The sequence below is a fragment of the Mirounga angustirostris genome, unplaced genomic scaffold (assembly GCF_029215605.1).
Source record: "Mirounga angustirostris isolate CCGP_5_RB_7025 unplaced genomic scaffold, mMirAng1.0.hap1 SCAF_11, whole genome shotgun sequence".
NCBI classification, from domain to species: domain Eukaryota; kingdom Metazoa; phylum Chordata; class Mammalia; order Carnivora; family Phocidae; genus Mirounga; species Mirounga angustirostris.
In genome coordinates, this window is record NW_026991719.1 from 119722851 (window position 1) to 119744800 (window position 21950).

The following is a 21950-nucleotide window of genomic DNA, read 5'->3' on the forward strand; positions in this document are numbered from 1 at the left end:
AGCAAGTATCTTTAATTTGTTTTAAGAGAATGCTTTGTTCTCAGATTATTGGTCTGAGCAAAGAGAGCGTAATTAGTTTGCATTTCATACTGTACAATCTGAGGATGGCTCCTCACAAGGATTTTTAATAAGGGTTTCCTGGCTTAGGTCCAAAACCCAAAGTGTCCTCAATTGCATGCTCCCAGCCACTTCACTTGCCCTGAAATGTAAGCAGTAGTTGTGGAATTGAGCTCTGGGAGAGAGAGAGAGAGGCCAGACTATAGCTCATATTTAGGGATGCTAGGATGCAGGCCTAGAGGATGCTCTTGAGTCCAGACAGAGACCCAGTTATGCTGTGCTGTGAACGCATCGGCTGAGAGCCTGAGAAATTCTCAAAGATAGATCTCATGAATCTCCTTAAGGTATTCCTCATCAGCCATGCAAGTTTCAAATTGGGGAATTTTTTGTTAACTCAGCCATAGGTACTGTACAAATCAGAGTTTTATTTCCTAGAACAACACAGATCTTTGGGATTTAAATTCTTCCCAGTATACCCATAAGGAACAAATTAAATGCAAGTATTCAGGACTGGGGTAGGGTATTGCTACCAAGTGTTATAGAGCATAAATCTTAGCTACTCAGGATAAATGTGGTTTCTTTTGCCTAATGGGCCCTTTTCTTATCTTCTCTAATATTTACCCTGTGGAAAAATGTTAGTCCAAGACTGTGAACTGTTTGTGATACCCTTTTTAACATTACCTGTGTAAACTGTCCACTGGCCTATGAAATACAATGGGTATTTCAGTATTTTTTTTCTTCCCAAAAGGCCACAGATTACTAAATAGCTCTATACATTCAAGGATTTAGAGTTTCCTGTGAGTTCTTTGTGCTCACAAAAAGACATTGAGCACAAGTATCCCTCTGAATTGGTAATTCATCTCGGTTTTCTTTGGGCTGTTTTTGATGATATTCATCAATTTAAATGATACCCTAGCAAACAGATCACAATTTATACTTTTTCAAATACTATAGCTTTATAACTTATGATGAAATGATATGACCATTAGATGTTCTTTTGTTTACCATTGGTCAATAACATCTTAATGTGAAAAGCATCTCGCCTAGAGTTTCATTACACATAAGAAATTACCAAAGGTTGTTTTAAACTCCTAATATAGCTGTGTGTGAACTTTCCAAGAACAACTCAGACACCTCTTCCTGCCACTTTATGCATAAATTATCCTATCAAAGAGCTGGTATTTATTCTGAGCTCTTTGAAATTCTAATCACTTGTATACACCTCCCCAGGCCAGTTGTCTTTTGAAATTTGGATTACTTACAATTGGCTATTCATAAGTATTGGAATATACAATGTGGAGTGCCACCCATTTAGGAGCCTTTAAAGATTCATTGTTCCATTTTTTTAAATGGAAATTTAAATGTTTGATAATGATTTTTAAATGACTCTGCAATTTTATTTTAATATTAATACGCTTTATAATATCTTCTGTGCACATTGAATAGCTTTTTAATTAAACGGATATGGTACCCAGAAATCATAGGCTGGAAGCCACCTAAACATGTTATCAAGTTAGTTTCTCTTGATGTGACCCACATGGCGTGGGTATGTCCTGGGGTGTGGGTTTGTGTGCATACACACACACACACACCTCTTTTCCTAAAAATATCTACAGAAGAAGGCTTTATATGTTCCATTCACTACTATTTCATATATCTCGTATCTGTTTTGATCGTCTCTTCCTGTAGTTTTGGTTCTTGCTCTCCATCTGAGGTGACATATGCCCAAACATATCCCTATTTTGTCACTTGCTGGAGGACCAAATTTGCAGTCACTTTGGTTCTTCCTAGATGCTGTCAAAAAACATCAGAGGGACCTTTACTTATAGTAGGCTCCATGTCACTTTCCACTTATAACATAAATTTTTATGATATATTAGTTCCCAACGATTACCCTCCACATGTAGGTTGGTTCTCATCTTTCTATGTGTGGGTTACCATGGCAATTTATTAATGTGTCTGTCTACTTTTAAGCCTACTCCCCATATCACCCCAACTTCCATCCACCTGATTTGCATGGCCAGGTAACCATACTATAATGACTTTGATGGAATCCCTCTTCTTTTCAAAAGACTTCACTTCCATTCTCTCCATCAAGCCTGCCTCATCCTCTCCTACCCATAATTACCTCCAAATCTCTTGCCCTTTTCCTCCTCTGAAGTGAGCATTTATTGTCATTCTGCTCCTCAGTAGAAATTTTGAAATTGACATTATTGTTACTTACCAGCTGCATATGTGTATCTCATCCCCAGCGTAGGAATGTGACATCCTTGGAACAGGAATAGTGCTTGATACTTCCTAATATTCCTGAAAGCACCTGACACATGGCTTTGATTGTGATAATTTTAACTTTCTATTTATATACAAGTGAAGACAGGCAACTAAAATTATAGTAGGCCCTCAATGTATATGTGATGTTTTTCCTTTATACATACTCGTTCCATTTTAGTTGTGAAAATGAAGAAAAAAGTAATATTTTAAATGATTCCTAGTGGAATAACTCATGGTTCTGAGAAGTGGAGCACCTTCATTGTTAAGTCTTTTCTATTATTATTTCATCTATTGAGTCAAAAACATTATTTTCCATTTTTATGGCCTCTTTAAATGGTTCTTCCCCATGCACACAAACATACTCTATGAGCTTATAAAAATCTAGTCACAGGATTATTTCTTTTCCATGGTGAGTTTAGAACACATACTTTGTATTCATTTTGACCCATTGCTTCTCATTGTCATTCATGTTGGCATTCTCATATTCATTCACCTCTATACCTTGACTCGTGAATTATGATTAAGATGCTAGTGGTTTCATTACCTCAGTTGGTCAAACCTCTTAGGATTGCTCCGGCACCCTGTTATTTGCCCTCTGTCATCATACACTAAAAATGAGGCAAGAGGGGCACCTGGCTGGCTCAGTCAGTAGAGCATTTGACTCTTGGTCTCGGGGCTGTGAGTTTGAGCCCATGTTGGGCATAGAGCCTACTTAAAAAATAATAATAATAAATGAGACAAGAGACAGACCTGGAACTTTAAAGAGAAGCTCCAAAGGAACTACCTAATATATATTAGGCCTAGCTAATATGAGAAAGCGATCAGACAATAATGGCCCATTGCATATGCCTTTGTTAGATATACTCAATACTAAAACAGAATACTTATTTATATTTTTTAAAGATTTATTTATTTTATATGTATAGAGAGAATGCACGAGTGGTGGGAGGGGCAGAGGGAGAGGGAGAAACAGAATCCCGCTGAGTGGGGAGCCCAATGTTAGCCTTGATCCCAGGACCCTGAGATCATGACCTGAGCTGAAATCAAGAGTTGGCTGCTTAACTGATTGAACTACCTAGGTGTCCCTTATTTATTTTTTTTAAAGATTTATTTATCTGATAGAGAGAGAACAGGGGGGAGGGGCAGAGGTAGAGGGAGGTAGAGAATCCTCAAGCAGACTCTCCACTGAGCGCAGAGCCTGATGTGGGGTCCATCCCAGGACCCTGAGATCATGACCTGAGCCGAGATCAAGAGTCAGACGCTTAACCAGCTGAGCCACCCAGGAACCCCTAAAACAGAGTACTTATAATTACATCATTTTATATAGCTAGAGTTAGTTACCTATATTGTTTTATGCCTAGGATACAGTTCACACAACATTGGCCCGTGCAGTATTCAAATGAATTCATGTTTTCTGAATGATTTCTGTTATATAATGCTACTGATAGAAAAGTTGATTCTGTGAATTATTCACCAAGTTAAAAAGAACTTAGAAGCTGTTTCTGCATTTCTTAAATGGATTTCTTCCCTCGAGAAAATCAAGAGCTCCTTATTTTTGTGTTTGAAGCCAAGATATATTTTATTTCATTTTACTTCAGCTGAATGTTTCTTTTTTTTTTTTTTAAAGATTTTATTTATTTATTTGAGAAAGTGAGAATGAGAGAGAGAGAGAGCATATGAGAGGGAGGAGGGTCAGAGGGAGAAGCAGACTCCCTGCCGAGCAGGAAGCCTGATATGGGACTCGATCCCGGGACTCCAGGATCATGACCTGAGCCGAAGGCAGTCGCTTAACCAACTGAGCCACCCAGGCGCCCTATCCTGGGATATTTTAGGAGATCACAAAATATTATCTTTTCAGAGCATTATTAAATTTAGGTCAACCTGGTTTAATCTTCTGTGAAAAACTAAATTTTGAGCTAGATTATCAACCTATCAAGTCTTGAAAGTAAATCTAAGATACTATAGCAAACCATCATATTCAGATTAAAATGTTCATATCTAGTTTCATATTATGAGTTCAGTATAATGACAGAAAAGCAACTAACATTTTAAAGACTTCATCTTAGATTTCTAAAAAGTCACTGAAGGGCACATTTTCTATAGTAGGTTAAAATTTAAGTACTAGAGTTTTGACTAGTGGAGATTTAATATCCGTGCTGCTTAGGCAGCAAATATCAGGATATATTTTAGAAGACAGTCTGTTTTTATTTTCAAGAATGAAATTTAAGTATCCAGAAATTGTTAGTTTAGATAGAACATTTACGTGAGGATCCTAAACTTAGAATAGGTTGTAACATAGTGTATCAAGATGATTTTGGCTATACAGACAATATCCAACTAAAAGTGGCTTAAAGATTAAGGGCATTTATTATCTCGTGTAACATCAAGACTAAAGCAGGTTCATTCAAGGCTAAATGACAGCTTCAAGGGCCTTGTTTCTTGCTGTCTTTCTGCTCTGCTATACTCAGCATGTTGGTTTTCAACTTCAGACCTGTATCTTCCTGGTTGTAAAATGGCTGCCAAACATTAAATTCTCACTGACCATATTTGTAGGCGGGAAATACCGATCATGTTCACAGATTTTGCCTCATGTATCTCTTCTATAAAGGAGGAAAATCTTCCCCAGAAACCTCCTAGCAGGCTTATCCTTAGATATCATTGTCTAAGAGTCTGTCACACCCATGACCCGCTGCAAGGGTGGCTGGGGATTGATCTGGCACTAAAATGCAAGTTGGAGACTTCTGCTTCCAGGATGATGGAGTAGACATACTTCCTCCTGTTCTTCCCAGTAAGTACAACAAAAACTCAAGGCATCAAAAATAGATTTCAAGAGGTGGAGAGAAAAAGGTAGACTGGCTAGGGGCTTTGAGATCCAAGGAACAACACAGAGATGTTCCTGGATTTCCTTTTTGCTTCATATAGCCCAGAATTGGATATGAAGAAGCCAACAACCCAGAATACCAACAAGTGCAGACAAATAGCCCCATAAAAGCCTGTTCTCTCCAGTCAAAGGATCAGGAAAGGGGCAACCTAGCAAGACAAGAAACTTTTAGAATATAGTCACTCCACTCTAGCCAGACACCACAGAAAGCACTGTGGATCCATCCTCACCAATGCCAGCGGAAGCTAAGTATTGATCTGGACTTCCACCCTCATCAGTCTTTAATGAGGCACCCCAACCACCATGTACCCTGCCCAGGTTGTATTAGAGAACTGAGTTGGGTAATGGACTTTGATCACCTCCATCTGATAACATGGTATCCCTTCAACCCACAGTGTCATTAGAGACCATCATGTGGAGAGCCAGCCGATACTTTCACTCTCACCATAAAGCAATATGGTGCCCATCTGCCTCCCTGCTATAGTGGTATCAGAGGAGGCCCAGTGACAAGGCCACCACCCCACACAGTGTCAGAGGAGGCTACATGGGAAGCAGTAATGAGGCACTCCTACTTCTTCTTGCCACAGAAATATCAACAAAAGCCTAATGGGGAGACAAACATGCAATCCTGTATGCTCCCTGTAATGAGGAGCCTCCCCCTCAGTGTCAGTAGGGGCCAGATGGAGAAAGTGGACCTCTACCTCCACCTGGCAGTAGCAAGGTGACACACCTCTCTTTCCCTGCCACAGTAGAGTCAGAGGAAGCCAGCTAAAACTGAATGTTTAAATGGCATTCAGGATCTCATAACATTTTGTCCAAAATATTCAGGTTTTAGTAAAAAAAAAAAAGACTCATACCAAGGACCATGGAAATCTCATACTCAATGAAAAAAAAAGAATCAAGAATCAATAGATGCAACACAGAGATGACAGATATTAGATTTATCTGACAAAGATTAAAGCAGTCATCATAAAAATGCTTCACATCAGCACTTATGAACATGCATAGCATAAATGAAAACACAGTCTCAAAAAAGAAATAGAAGATATAAAGAAAAGTCAAATTGAATTTTAGGACAGTAAGAAACAGTAACTAAAATTTTAAAAACTCAACAGATGGGCTCTGTTTCCTTTTTTTTCCTAACCAATACATTGGATAATGTAGAAAAAAATGGATAAATCCCTAGAAGCATACAACTTACCAAAACTGAATCACAAATACATAGAAAATATGAACAGTTTAATAATAAGTAAGGAGATTGACTCAGTAATCAAAAAGCTTCCAAGAAATAAAAGTCCAGTACAGGATGGCTTCACAAGTGAATTGTACTGAACATTTAAAGAATTAATGCCGATGCTTCTTGAACTCTTCCAAAAAATTGCAAAGGAAGGAACACTGCCAGATTCATTTTATGAGACCAGCATTACCCTGATACTAAACCCAGATAAGGACACTGCATGCGAAGAAAGCTATAGGACAATATCCTTGATGAAACAGATGCAAAAATCCTCAAAAAATACCAGCAAATGGAATTCAACAGCACATTAACAGGACCATACACCATGACCAAATGGGATTTATCCCTGGGATACAAAGATGGTTCAACATATGCAAATTAGAAGACATGATATACCACATTAATGAAATAAAGGGTAAATATCATGATCATCTCAATAGGTGCAGGGAAAAACATTTGAAAAAAATTTAACATCGTATTTCTGTCTGGATGGCCTCTCCATTGATGTAAGTGGGACATTAAAAGTTTCCTACTATTGTATTGCTGTCTGTTTCTCCTTTTATTTCTGTTAATATTTGCTTTATATGTTTAGGTGCTTCTATTTTTGGTGCATAGATGTTTATAAATGTTATATCCTCTTGTTGGATGGACCCCTTTATCATTATGTAATGCCCTTCTTTGTTTTTTGTTCAGTCTTTGTTTTAAAGTCTATTTTGTCTCGTATGAGTGTTGCTGCCACAGCTTTGTTTTCATTTCCTTTTTCACAGAATATCTTTATCCACCCCTTCACTTTCATTCTCTGTGTGTTCATGTTTGAGTCTCTTGCAGGCAGCATTTAGAAGGGTTTTGTTTTTCTATCCATTTACCCACCCTGTGTCTGTTGATTGGAGAATTTAGTCCATTTACACTTAAAGCAATTATTGATAGGTACATATTTATTGTCATTTTGTTAAGTGTTTACTGGCCGTTTTTGTAGTTCCTTTGTCTCTTCTTCTTCTGCGACCCCTATAATGTAAATGTTAGTCTGCTTGTTGTTATCCCAAAGGTCCCTTAAGGTATCCTCACTTCTCTTAATTCTTTTTTCATTTTGTTGCTCTGTATGTTTTCCATTACTTTGACTTCCAGCTTGCTGATTCATGCTTCTATTTCATTCTGCTTTTGAATGCATCTAGTGTATTTTTCATTTCAGTTATAACTTCTCTTGGGTACTGTCTTATATTTTCTATCTTGTTGAAGATCTCCCTGTGTTCATCCATTTATCTCCTGAGATTGGTGAGCATTTTTTATTTCTGTTGTATATTCTATTTCCATTATCAGGCAGGTTGCTCATCTATGTTTCATTAAGGTCTTTTTCTGGGAATTTGCCTTGTTCTTTTATTTGACACATATTCCTGTCTCCTCATTTTGCCTGTCTCTTGTGTATTAGGTGAAACAGCTACCTCTCCCAGTCTTGAAGGAGTAGTCTTGTGTAGATGTCCCAGAAATGCCATGTCCCCTGGCCACCATAGCCAGACACTCTGTGGGCATCCCTTGTGTTAGCTGCCTATGCCTGCCAGCTGTGACAGGGCTCAGCCTCTGCATGGGGAGAGCAGAACTCAAAATGCTTGCCTGACTTGGTTGCAGCCTGTCTGCTGTGCAGGGAGAATAGGGCTTGGAGCACTTGCCTGGAGCTGTTGTCACTAGGCTTCGGCAGTCTCAACTGCTGGTTGTGGCTCAGTTTCTGTGCAGTGGGGGCAGAGGTCTGGGCACTCACCCAATCTGGTTGCAGCTCCATCTCTCTGCATGTTGGGCAGGACTCGGGATGCTCACCTGGCTCTGTTGTGGCATGGGTGCTGTGTACCCTAGAGACACGGGGCACTGATCCAGTCTGGTTATGGTGGGGGGTAGGCAGATCATGCCCTCCAGTGCTAGCGGGCTAGAAGGAGAGCAGCAAAAATGGCACCTGTCAGCTCTGTTACCAGCAAGTTAGGATGAGCTTGCAAAAAATGGTGTCTGCCAGGAATTCTGTCCATAGATAAAGTCCCCACAATTTCCTGCCTCTCTGGAAGTAACTTTAGAATTACTAAGTGGGTTTTCCTCATTTATGGTCCAGGAGATTTTCAGTCTTTTGCTTTTGCACTGGATCTCAGGGTGAGTGGGTTTGTGCATGAACTCTTCAAGAGCAGAGTCTCTGTTTCTTATAGTTCTATGATTCTCCTGGTTTTAATCCCTGTTGATTTTCAAAAACAGATGTTTTGGAAACTTATCTTTTGTGCCAGTCCCCAGAGTCAGGGTGCCTGATGTGGGGTACAATCCCTTCACTCCTTAAGGGAGAGTTTTGTATTTTTGTGTTCCCTCCAGATTGTGGGGTCACTGCATTTGGGGTAGGGTCCTGGGTAAGACCATGTCTCTGCCTCTCTTACCCTTTTCAATGTGTCCCTTTGTGTTTTGTTGTGGAAGAACTGTCTAAAGAAACTGGTCCTTTTCAGAGAAAATCTTCCATATGTAGCTATGAATTTGTTTTGTCAGTGGGAGGAGGTGAGTTCAAGGACTTACTATGCTGCCATCTGGAACCCCCTTTGCATAGAAAACAAATTCTAATAGCAAAGTCTTGGCTCTCAATGACTTGAGCCTGATAGAGGGTAACATATGAATAAATAAGGCATGGGAGTGTTATAGGTTTTAGAGGACATATACAGGGTATAATTATTTTCTAAAGGGGGAGATTGGCTTAGGAAAGATTTGATAGAAGAGGAGATGCTTTAATTGTTAAAAACGACTAGATAGATGGTGTAGGCACAGGAGTTGGATGGTATTTTACATAGAAAAAACAGTGAAAGTTGAGGCTTACTGGAGTCCAGGGTTTCAGAATGGGGCAGACTGAGATAAGGATTAAAAAAAATGAAGGAGCCCAGGGCTGTCTGGCTGGCTCAGTCGGTAGAGCATAGGACTCTCAATCTCAAGCCCCGGGTTGGGCATAGAGCCTACTTAAAAAAAAAAAAAAAAAAAAAAAGAAGGTGCCCAGATTCTAGATAGCCTGGTATATAGTCCCTGTTAAGCAGTTTGGGCATAGTCCCAAAGGCAGAGGAGTTATCATGAGATGAAAGCTCATTCCTCATGTATTCATGGATCTTTTGATTACGGATATAACTGAAAATGAAAGATAATTCGGTAAGCAAAATCTTAAAAGATTTTATTGTTACTTTTTCTATCACATGGCAGTCAGATTATACCCTCTATTCAACTCTGACTCAGAAAGGAGGTGTTCCCAAGTATTTCCTCATTTCCAAATTACAGTAACTTCCCCAGTTTTCTCTCATTAATTCCATCGTTCTCATGAAAAGATTTTAGTGGTGGTGGTGGTGGGAAAGAGTGTGGGTTGGCAAGCCTTACTGAAAGATGACAACACAGTTAAGTAGAATTCTGAAATATCCTACTATTTCAACCTTTGATATTCCAAGTATGTACCCCAGGGTGTGTGCCCTTTTCTTATGGTTCACTGACCCTAAACAAAAGCATGCGCAAAACCTAAGTAGCTCTTCTAATTAACTTACAAAATGAATAATGAAAAGCAATCATGTATAAGTAATTATATTTAAAGCCATTTTACCTTAAGAAAGGAGTCTGCTATTGGGGGAGAAACCAGAGTGTGAAGTTTTCTACCCTCTTTGAGTTCCCTGCTAATTGTGTTTTAATATCTATAATTAGTAATATTATACTCATTCTTTACCTCAAGCAGAATGACAGTTAACTGAATTTGTGTCATAGAAAGATCATTCTGGATGCCTTGCAAAGGATGGATGGCAGTGAGTCCATGCCAGAGGCAAGGTGGCTGGTTAAAAGGTTCTTAGGAAATCTTTCTTTAAATTGATTTAAAATCGACTTGACTGCAACTTCCAATGGTAAGGTTTTCAATTTTGGAACCCTGTATGGCATGCAATTTTACTACATTTGGCTGCAGTTGGCAATGCTATACTTTGTCTAACTCCCTCCTGATACCGTACCAAATCAGTCTTGCTTTAATGTGCTAAGCCTTCATTCCTTTATGAATTCCTAGAGCTTGACCATCTAGCATCGCCAGCTCACTCGAGTATCCTTTCCCTTGTTTCAGTACAGTATTAAGGAAGTCTTTTGAGTGGGAGTGACTCCACAAAGAAAGTAAGTTTAGTGCATGGAGATGATTCTGTAAAGGTGTCAATATAAATGGTGGCTTTTAGGCAGAAGAAAGACATTTTATATTTTTATGGAGGTTTATTTGTTTTTTGTTTTGTTTTGTTTTTGAGGGCAGGTTGCATGCAGCCTATTTAGGGTTTCAACTTTTGCAATTATTACTATATTGAATCCATCCTGGAGTGTGTTTCCCTACTTCACTCCTTCTACAAATTCTTCTCCTTACATTCCTCACTTGTTTCTTCTTCACTGTGATCAATGACCATTCCTTTACATCTTAAAACTCAAAATATGAGCTCCTTTAAAATTCGATAAATATAGGACTGCAAAAGGGCCATACTCAATTCAAACATTAAAGATCTCTATGAAACAAAAAGTTTGAGGATCTTCTTCTTACATGAGCTCTGACAGTCTCACTGCCCAGAGTTAACCAATTTTAATATATTTTTTAAAAAATAGAAATGTATTGTACTGTAAATATTTATTACAACATTTCCTCTTTAATTAAAATACATGATGATTATGTTTCCAAAGTATTACATATACATTCTGCTTTTCCTTTTTATTGTCTGTCCAGTATTCCTTTGGATGGCTTTACCATAAATTATTTATCCAGGTTCCTATTGAGGGATAATTAGAATGTTCCCAGGTTTCCATTATTGAAACCAGTATTGCTGAGAGCATAGAACTATGAACATGCAAATTAATATAAGTAGAGTGCAAATACCTAGAAATTACATTGCTGATTCAAAAATATATGCATTTTTGAAATAGAAAAAAATGTGTATTGGTCTCTGCCCCAGGTTCCTGGCACAGAGCTCCTAAAAACCTTGTAATTTCACAAGAAGAGCACTAGGAGTATATTTTGTTCTAATATTTGGCCTTCTTTTTTTACACTTTTTAACTTAATTTTATTATATTATGTTAATCACCATATATTACATCATTAGTTTTTGATGTAGTGTTCCATGATTCATTGTTTCTGTATAACACCCAGTGCTCCATTCAATAGGTGCCCTCTTTAATACCCATCCTCCCACCCCTCTCCCCTCTAGAACCCTCAGTTTTTTTCTCAAAGTCCATAGTCTCTCATGGTTCGTCTCCTCCTCCGATTTCCCCCCCTTCATTTTTCCCTTCCTACTATCTTCTTTTTTTTTTTTTTAACATATAATGTATTATTTGTTTCAGAGGTACAAGTCTGTGATTCATCAGTCTTACACAATTCATAGCGCTCACCATAGCACATACCCTCCCCAGTGCCCATCACCCAGCCACCCCATCCCTTCCACCGCCCTCCACTCCAGCAACCCTCAGTTTGTTTACTGAGATTAAGAATTCCTCATATCAGTGAGATCATATGATGTCTTTCTCTGATTGACTTATTTCGCTCAGCATAATACCCTCTAGTTCCATCCACGTTGTTGCAAATGGCAAGATTTTGGGGTATTTGATGGCTGCATAATATTCCATTGTATATGTATACCATATCTTCTTTATCCATTCAACTATTGATGGACATCTTGGCTCGTTCCATAGTTTGGCTATTGTGGACATTGCTGCTATAAACATTGGGGTGCACATACTCCTTTGGATCACTACATTTGTATCCTTGGGGTAAATACCCAGTAGTGCAATTGCTGGGCCATACGGTAGCTGTATTTTCAACTTTTTGAGGAACCTCCATACTTTTTTCCAGAGGGGCTGCACCAGCTTGCATTCCCACCAACACTGTAGGAGGGTTCCCCTTTCTCCACATCCTCCCCAACATCTGTCGTTTCCTGACTTGTTAATTTTAGCCATTCTGACTGGTGTGAGGTGGTATCTCATTGAGGTTTTGATTTGGATTTCCCTGATGCAGAAAGATGTTGAGCACTTTTTCACATGTCTGTTGGCCATTTGGATGTCTTCTTTGGAAAAATGTCTGTTCATGTCTTCTGCCCATTTCTTGATTGGATTATTTGTTCTTTGGGTGTTGGGTTTGATAAGTTCTTTATAGATTTTGGATACTAGCCCTTTATCTGATATGTCATTTGCAAATATCTTCTCCCATTCTGTTGGTTGTCTTTTGGTTTTGTTGACTGTTTCCTTTGCTGTGCAAAAGCTTTTTTTATTTTATTTTTTTATTATTATGTTGTGTTAATCACCATACATTACATCATTGTATCTTGATGAAGTCCCAATAGTTCATTTTTGCCCTTGCTTCCCTTGCCTTTGGTGATGTTTCTAGGAAGAAGGTGCTGCGGCTGAGGTCGAAGAGGTTGCTGCCTGTGTTCTCCTCTAGGATTTTGATGGACTCCTGTCTCACATTGAGGTCTTTCAACCATTTTGAGTCTATTTTTGTGGGTGGTGTAAGGAAATGCTCCAGTTTCATTCTTCTGCATGTGGCTGTCCAATTTTCCTAACACCATTTGTTGAAGAGACTGTCTTTTTTCCATTGGACATTTTTTCCTGCTTTGTCAAAGATGAGTTGACCATAGAGCTGAGGGTCCATTTCTGGGCTCTCTGTTCTGTTCCATTAATCTATGTGTCTGTTTTTGTGCCAGCACCATACCGTCTTCATGATTACAGCTTTGCAATAGAGCTTGAAGTCTGGAATTGTGATGCCACCACTTTGTTTTTCTTTTTCAACATTTTTCTGGCTATTCAGGGTCTTTTCTGGTTCCATACAAATTTTAGGATTATTTGTTCCATTTCTTTGAAAAAAGTGGATGGTATTTTGATAGGGATTGCATTAAATGTGTAGATTGCTCTAGGTAGCACTGACATCTTCACAATATTTGTTCTTCCAATCCTTGAGCTTGGAACGTTTTTCCATTTCTTTGTGTCTTCCTCCATTTCTTTCATGAGTATTTTATAGTTTTCTGAGTACAGATTCTTTGCCTCTTTGGTCAGATTTATTCCTAGGTATCTTATGGTTTTGGGTGCAATTGTAAATGGGATCGACTCCTTAATTCCTCTTTCTTCTGTCTTATTGTTGGTGTATAGGAATGCCACTGATTTCTGTGCATGGATTTTATATCCTGCCACTGGACTGAATTCCTGTATGAGTTCTAGCAGTTTTGGGGTGGAGTCTTTTGGGTTTTCCACATAAAGTATCATATCATCTGAAAAATGAGTGAGAGTTTGACTTCTTCTTTGCCAATTTGGATGCCTTTTATTTCTTTTTGTTGTCTGATTGCTGTGGCTAGGATTTCTAGTACTGTTTTGAACAGCAGTGGTGATAGTGGACATCCCTGCCATGTTCCTGACCTTAGGGGGAAAGATCTCAGTTTTTCCCCATTGAGAATGATATTTGCTGTGGGTTTTTCATAGATGGCTTTCATGATATTGAGGTATGTACCCCCTATCCCTACACTCTGAAGAGTTTTAATCAAGAAAGGATGCTGTGCTTTGTCAAATGCTTTTCTGCATCTATTGAGAGGATCAGATGATTCTTGTTCTTTCTTTTGTTAATGTATTGTAGCACGTTGATTGATTTGTGGATGTTGAACCAACCTTGCAGCCCAGGGATAAATCCCACTTGTTCGTGGTGAATAATCCTTTTAATGTACTGTTGGATCCTATTGGTTAGTATTTTGGTGAGAATTTTTGCATCCATGTTCATCAAGGATATTGGTCTGTAATTCTCCTTTTCGATGGGGTCTTTGTTTGGTTTTGGGATCAAGATAATGCTGCCCTCATATAATGAATTTGGAAGTTTTACTTCTATTTCTATTTTTGGGAACAGTTTCAGAAGAATAGATATTAATTCTTCTTTAAATGTTTGGTATAATTCCTGTGGGAAGCTATCTGGCCCTGGGCTCTTGTTTGTTGGGAGATTTTTGGTTACTGCTTCAATTTCCTTAGTGGTTCTAGGTCTGTTCAGGTTTTCTATTTCTTCCTGCTTCAGTTTTGGTAATTGATACATCTCTAGGAATGCATCCATTTCTTCCAGATTATCTAATTTGCTGGCATATAGTTGCTCATAATATGTTCTTATAATTGTTTATATTTCTTTGGTGTTGGTTGTTTTTTTTTTTTTTAAGATTTTATTTATTTATTTGACAAAGAGAGAGAGAACAGAGGCAGGGGGAACAGCAGAGGGAGAGGGAGAAGCAGGCTTCCCACTGAGCAGGGAGCCTGATGTGGGGCTCGATCCCAGGACCCTGGGATCATGACCTGAGCCAAAGGCAGATGCTTAACAACTGAGCCACCCAGGTGCCCTCTTTGGTGTTGGTTGTGATCTCTCCTCTTTCATTCATGATTTTATTTATTGGGGTCCTTTCTCTTTTCTTTTTGATAAGTCTGGCCAGGGGTTTATCAATCTTGTTAATTCTTTCAAAGAACTAGCTCCTAGTTTTGTTGATCTGTTCTACTGTTCTTTTGGTTTCTATTTCATTGATTTCTGCTCTGATCTTTATTATTTCTCTTCTCCTGCTGGGTTTGGGCTTTCTTTGCTGTTCTTTCTCCAGCTCCTTTAGGTGTAGGGTTAGGTTGTGTATTTGAGACCTTTCTTGTTTCTTGAGAAAGGTTGTATTGCTATATACTTTCCTCTTAGGACTGCCTTTGCTGCATCCCAAAGATTTTGAACAGTTGTGTTTTCATTTTCATTTGTTTCCATGAATTTTTTTAATTCTTCTTTAATTTCCCTGTTGACCCATTCATTCTCTAGTAGGATGCTCTTTAGCCTCCATGTATTTGAGTTCTTTCCAACTATCCTCTTGTGATTGAGTTCTAGTTTCAAAGCACTGTGGTCTGAAAATATGCAGGGAATGATCGCAGTCTTTTGGTACAGGTTGAGACCTGATTTGTGACCTAGGATGTGATCTATTCTGGAGAATGTTCCATGGGCACTAGAGAAGAATGTGTATTCTGTTGCTTTGGGATAGAATTTTCTGAATATATCTGTGAAGTCCATTTGGTCCAGTGTGTCATTTATAGCCTTTATTCCCTTGTTGATCTTTTGCTTAGATGATCTGTCCATTTCAGTGAGGGGGGTGTTAAAGTCCCGCACTATTATTGTATTGTTGTTGATGTGTTTCTTTGCTTTTGTTATTAATTGCCTTATATAATTGGCTGCTCCCATGTTAGGGGCATAGATATTTACAATTGTCAGATCTTGTTGTTGGATAGACCCTTTAAGTATGATACAGTGTCCTTCCTCTTCTCTTAGTATACTATTTGGTTTAAAATCTAATTTGTCTGATATAAGGATTGCCACCCCAGCTTTCTTTTGGTGTCCATTAGCATGGTAAATGGTTTTCCACCCCCTCACTTTCAATCTGGGGATGTCTTTGGGCCTAAAAAGAGTCTCTTGCAGACAACGTATCAATAGGTCTTGTTTTTTTTATCCAATCTGATACCCTGTGTCTTTTGATTGGGGCATTTAGCCCATTTACATTTAGGGTAACTATTGGAAGATATGAATTTAGTTCCATTGTATTGCCTGTAAGGTGACTGTTACTGTATATTGTCTGTGTTCCTTTCTGGTCTATGTTACTTTGAGGCTTTCTCTTTGCTTAGAGGACCCCTTTCAGTATTTCTTGTAGGGCTGGTTTGTGTTTGCAAATTCTTTTATTTTTTGTTTGTCCTGGATGCTTTTTATCTCTCCTTCAATTTTCAATGACAGCCTAGCTGGATATAGTATTCTTGGCTGCATATTTTTCTTGTTTAGTGCTCTGAATATATCCTGCCAGTCCTTTCTGGCCTGCCAGGTCTCTGTGGATAGGTCTGTTGCCAATCTAATGTTTCTACCATTGTAGGTTACAGACCTCTTGTTCCAAGCTGCTTTCAGGATTTTCTCTTTGTCTCTGAGACTGGTAAGTTTTACTATTATATGTCCGGGTGTTGACCTATTTTTTTTTTTTATTTTATTTTGAGGGGGAGTCTCTGTGCCTCCTGGATTTTGATGCCTGTTTCCTTCCCCAAATTAGGGAAGTTCTCTCCTATAATTTGCTCCAATATACCTTCTGCCCCTCTCTCTCTTTCTTCTTCTTCTGGGATCCCAATTATTTTAATATTGTTTCATCTTATGGTATCACTTATCTCTCGAATTCTGCCCTCGTGATCCAGTAGTTGTCTATCTTTTTCTCAGCTTCTTTATGCTCCATCATTTGGTCTTCTGTATCACTAATTCTCTCTTTTGCCTCATTTATCCTAGCAGTTAGAGCCTCCATTTTTGATTGCACCTCATTCATCGCCTTTTTGTTTTCGACTTGGTTAGATTTTAGTTCTTTTATTTCTCCAGAAAGGGTTTCTCTAGTATCTTCCATGCTTTTTTCAAGTCCAGCTAGTATCTTTATAACTGTCATTCTGAACTCTAGTTCCAGCGTCTTACTAACGTCCATATTGATTAGGTCCCTGGCAGTCGGTACTGCCTCTTGTTCTTTTTTTTGAGGTGGTTTTTTCCGTCTTGTCATTTTGTCCAGAGGACAATCGATGAATGAGAGAACAAAATGCTTATAGGGTAACAACGACCCCAGAAAAATATACACTAAACAAATCAGAAGAGACCAAATGTGAAACTTCCTCCCGTGGGTTCTTCTACTGTCCCAAGTCACTAGTTTCATTGTCTTCCTGTAGCAGATGTTTAAAGATTCCATCAATTTCTTGTGGTCAGGCAAGGGGTGGCCCCTTTTGCAGCCATAGCGAGCTCCCTCTTTGGGTGAGGGTCTGTCACTGGAGCCTAATATTTGGCCTTTGACCCTGACTCCTGACACAGAGATCCTAAATGCCTTAATAATTTTCTGGCTGATAGGAGTATCTTTTCTTCTAATGAAGTGAGTCTCAGAGATTTCCTGGTTGTAGGCTGGTCATCAAAAGATCAAGCCATAATTCAAATTGGGAATTTTTAGCCCTACCCCTCATTCTCCAGAGAGGAGAGAGAGGATGGAAATAGAGTTAACAATTGGTCATACCTACATGATGAAACCTCCATGAAGACCCTAATAGAATGAGGTTTGGGGAGTGTCCGGGCTGGTGAACACATGGAGATGCTTGGAGAGTGGCAGGCCCAGTGAGGGCATGGAGCTCTGTGCCCCTTCCCATACTTTACCCTAGACATCTCTTCCATCTGGCTATTCTTTTTTTTTTTTTTTTTTAAAGATTTTATTTATTTGAGAGAGAGAGAATGAGTGAGAGAGAGCACACACATGAGAGAGGGGAGGGTCAGAGGGAGAAGCAGACTCCCTGCTGAGCAGGGAGCCTGATGCGGGACTCGATCCCGGGATTCCAGGATCATGACCTGAGCCGAAGGCAGTTGCTTAACCAACTGAGCCACCCAGGCGTCCCTCATCTGGCTATTCTTGAGTTATATGCTTTTATAGTAAACTGATAAACTAGTAAGTAAAATGTTTTCCTGAGTTCTGTGAGCCACTCTAGTGAATCAGTCGAACCCAAGGAAGGGTCATGGGAACCTCTGATTTATGGCTATCCAGTCAGAAGTGCACATTACAGTCTCAACTTGGGAATGGTGTCTGCAGTGGGGTGGTATCTTGTGGGACTAAACCCTTGACCTGGGGCATCTGACACTATCTCCATCCAGGTAGGCAATATCAGCTTTCCATTTCTTCACTATTACAAACTCCTAGAATGATGAAGTTTCCTATATTATTCAAATCATTGTCATTTTCTGGTCAGAATTAAGAGTTGTGATTCCATTCTTTATGTTGCGTATTGGAGCACAATGTTGACTATTCACCCAGCAACCACTACCCTCTTTGTTGTAATCGCCCTACAATGGAGAGATGAATTCCCCACCCAGCATTCTTTCCATTGTTGAGATTGCTAATGCCAGTAGGCACCGAGAGGATATGAAGAGATTTAATGATATAACGAGGCTTTCTGGGAACAGCTGGGTGGCTCCGAAACCGGTCAGAAAATGACTTAAAAGCTAGGAGGAGCAACTGGCTTTTGCTTTTATTATGGTTAGGGGGTGGGGCTGGGGCGAGGATTCTCATAAATGGGCCAGGCTAAAGGTCAACTTCCTGCTGATACCAAAGGAGGTAGCACACAGTTTCTTTTTTCTTTTTTTTTTTTTAAGATTTATTTATTTATTTGCCAGAGAGAGAGAGAGAGAGCACAAGCCGGGGGAGTGTCAGGCAGAGGGAGAAGCAGGCTCCCCGCTGAGCAAGGAGCTCAAATGGGGACTCCATCCCTGGACCTTGGGATCATGACCTGAGCCGAAGGCAGATGCTTAACCGACTGAGCCACCCAGGTGTCTCACACACAGGCTTTCTTATTTGCTTGTCCAGTTGTGGTACAAGAGGGGAAAAAAGAGGGGCGGAGCTTGAAACTTGTCAGCAAACATAAAAAATGGAGTCAGATTCTTTGTTACATCCTTCATAATATATTCTGATATCCATCTTTAGTCTGGATTGTAGCTCCTGTCCCTCAGTGGAAGCTGATCCCATCCCCCAACTCCAGAAGTGGGCCTGATCAGTCTAAGGCAAGTCTACTTATTTGCCAGTTAGGAGTTTAGAAATCAGGCATATATCAGTCAGCACATAGAATGCTCCTGGCCATAGGGAATTTGTATGTGACCAAGTTTTATCCTATAAGGTGTAAGGGGAGGTTTCTTTTTTGGGAGGTGGGGTGGGTTTGCAGGAGGGCAATTCTAGGAAAGTTTTCCCTCACTTAAGAGAAACCCGCTATAAGAGATAAGCTCTCTTCCTTTGGACATTGCCATGTGCATACATGAGGTCTGAAAGCACAATAGCCATCCCATTTCCAGCTTGCTATTTAAGAGAACAATAAGAAATAGTCAGATTCCTGCTTGTGTCATGTCTGATTACTATCCTACCTCACTACATTTTTAGTCATTTGAGCCAAGCAATTGACTATGTTTGTTTATACTAATTTTCATATGATTTTCTGGTAATTCATCTCAAAACAAAAACCTAGTCTGTTACTCATCCATTTATCTTCTGAGACAAAGAATTTTCAGTAAAAGTCTTGTTGAGTGCTGTGCTTTTAGAAAAATGAAATTCTCCCTGATGTATAGATAGCTAAATCTCCCTTTTCCATCACTAGTTTTTTTTTTTTTTTTTAAGTTGCCAGTTTTAGTCTGTACTGGATTCCAGTGTACCTATGTTCTTCCTGTCTCAAGACTTTATACTCTAATCTGTTTCATAATTATATCACTTTGGTTCCTCTAACTTTCTCTTCCCACAAGGATTTTCTCTAGACTGGAGGTATTCTTTTTTGGACAGCAAGTGATTATTCTTTACACCATTCTTTTTTGAACTGCTTATTTTGAATAATGTAAATCCTTACATTGTCATTTTTAATTCATGAATTGCGTTTTAGGAATTGGTCCCTTCCTGCCAAGTTTTGAGGCCATTTTTAAGTAAGTTAAAGAAGTATATTAAGTAAATTTAACTTGATAATAATCTTTGGTATATTCTATTTTATTGACATTTGTCTCCATTGTTTCATGTTTTGTCTACTCCATAAATTCATTGGATTCCAATGTCTAAAATTGTTCCTAGGAACACTCAATTTTATATATATTGTACCATTTTTATTCCATATGATTGTGACTTTTGGTTATGATAGAAACTTACTAGATTGTTCATCATGTTTGAATGTCAATGCCTGTAAATCACTGAAAAGCAAAAGGAATATTACAAGATAACTTTAAGAAAAAGCATTACTTAGTGATTTTTGCTTTTTAAAAATTATTTCCACAGATACTTTCACAGAAGCAGTGCACTTTCCCCAGGAATTATTAGATTCATGTTGTCTAAGTTTCTTTTGAGAGAAACTTCAGGGAGAGGCCATTGTCAATTTATCATACTGGTAGTTTTGTTGTATGTATGAACATGCATTTAGTAATATATTCAAAAGAAATTTACAATGTGAAACATCAGTGGTATATTTAATGGTTATTATATTGTTAGGCTGATAATGAGATAATGGTTTTTAATTCTGTTTCTAGGCAATATAGATGTTAATGTTATCTAAGGAATATTTTTATAATTTTTAAGTCAATACCTGCATATTTACATTGAAAATCATTTTATCTGCCTTCCTTCCTCTTATCAATGTGTGTGTGTGTGTGTGTGTGTGTGTGTGTGTGAGCATTTTAGTGCAGGGGAATTGAGTGAATGTTTATGACAGTATTCACTTTGTTCCCATCTAGCAATCTACTACTTATCACCCTCTGACAGGCAATTAGTTCCTCTTGTGTAATTAATTATTAAAGTCATCTTATTGCATTTTTAAAAACTGGCACACAATATAATGTAAATCACAGTGATTTCTATTCTACTAAAGTGTGTAATGCTATTTTGTCTAAATAAATAACGTTTGTACTTAATGTAAAGGAGATAGATTGTTGTCACTAAGTGAAAGCTGGTGTAATTTTCTTTAATGTCATCTCAGCAAATATATTAGCAGTACTATATCTATATTGGTGAACATGTTTTCCCAACTGAATAAATGTACATTTATTACTAATAAAAATTTAGCTCAAATAAATATATTGACATTTCCCAAATTTTTCAAGGTTTTAAAATTATCAATATAGTTACTAGCAGTCCTTACTTTCTAATATCAGGTACAACTTTATCAAAGGTGGGACTCATTGGGCTTAGACTTAACACCAGAACTTAGACTAGCTACCGTACAGTTAGAAAGATAGGTGTAGAATGTTTCCAGATACATGATCAATAAGAATTTTTCCAACTCCTACAGTATGCTAGATACTGTTAGGAAATTTTGTAAGTAACAACACAATTTGATAGTATTGAAATTTATTTAGAATGCCTTTTGTAGTTTAGAGACTTTAATGCATTCCCCAGCATTTAATCATTCCCCAGACGAGCGATCAGACAGATCAAATAAATGAGTGACTTATGAAGGAGTGGGGTTTGGCAAAATGGAGAGAGCAGACTCTGTCCAAAGAGAGCTATAGCTACTCAGTTCATCTTTTCTTTCTCAAGCAAAAATCCAAATCCAGCACTGTAATAGCTTCTAAGTAAGCTCTGTGCCCAACGTAGGGCTTGAACTCATGACCCTGAATTCAAGAGTTGGATGGTCTATTGACTGAACCAACCTGGCACCCTTGTGATAACTTCTAATTTTTGAAGTGAAGATGGAAATTTAGATTTTTATATGAACTTACTGACTTTTTAAAATTTAAATTCTAGTTAACATATAGTATAGTATTGGTTTCAGGAATAGAACTGAGTGATTCATCACTTACATACAACACCCAGTGCTCATCCCAACAAATGCCCTCCTTAACACCCATCACCCATTTAGCCCATCCCCCAACCCACCTCCCTCCAGCAACCCTGTTTGTTCTCTATCATTAAGAGTCTCTTAAGGTTTGTTTCCCTCTCTCTTTTTATCTTATTTTATTTTTCCTACCCT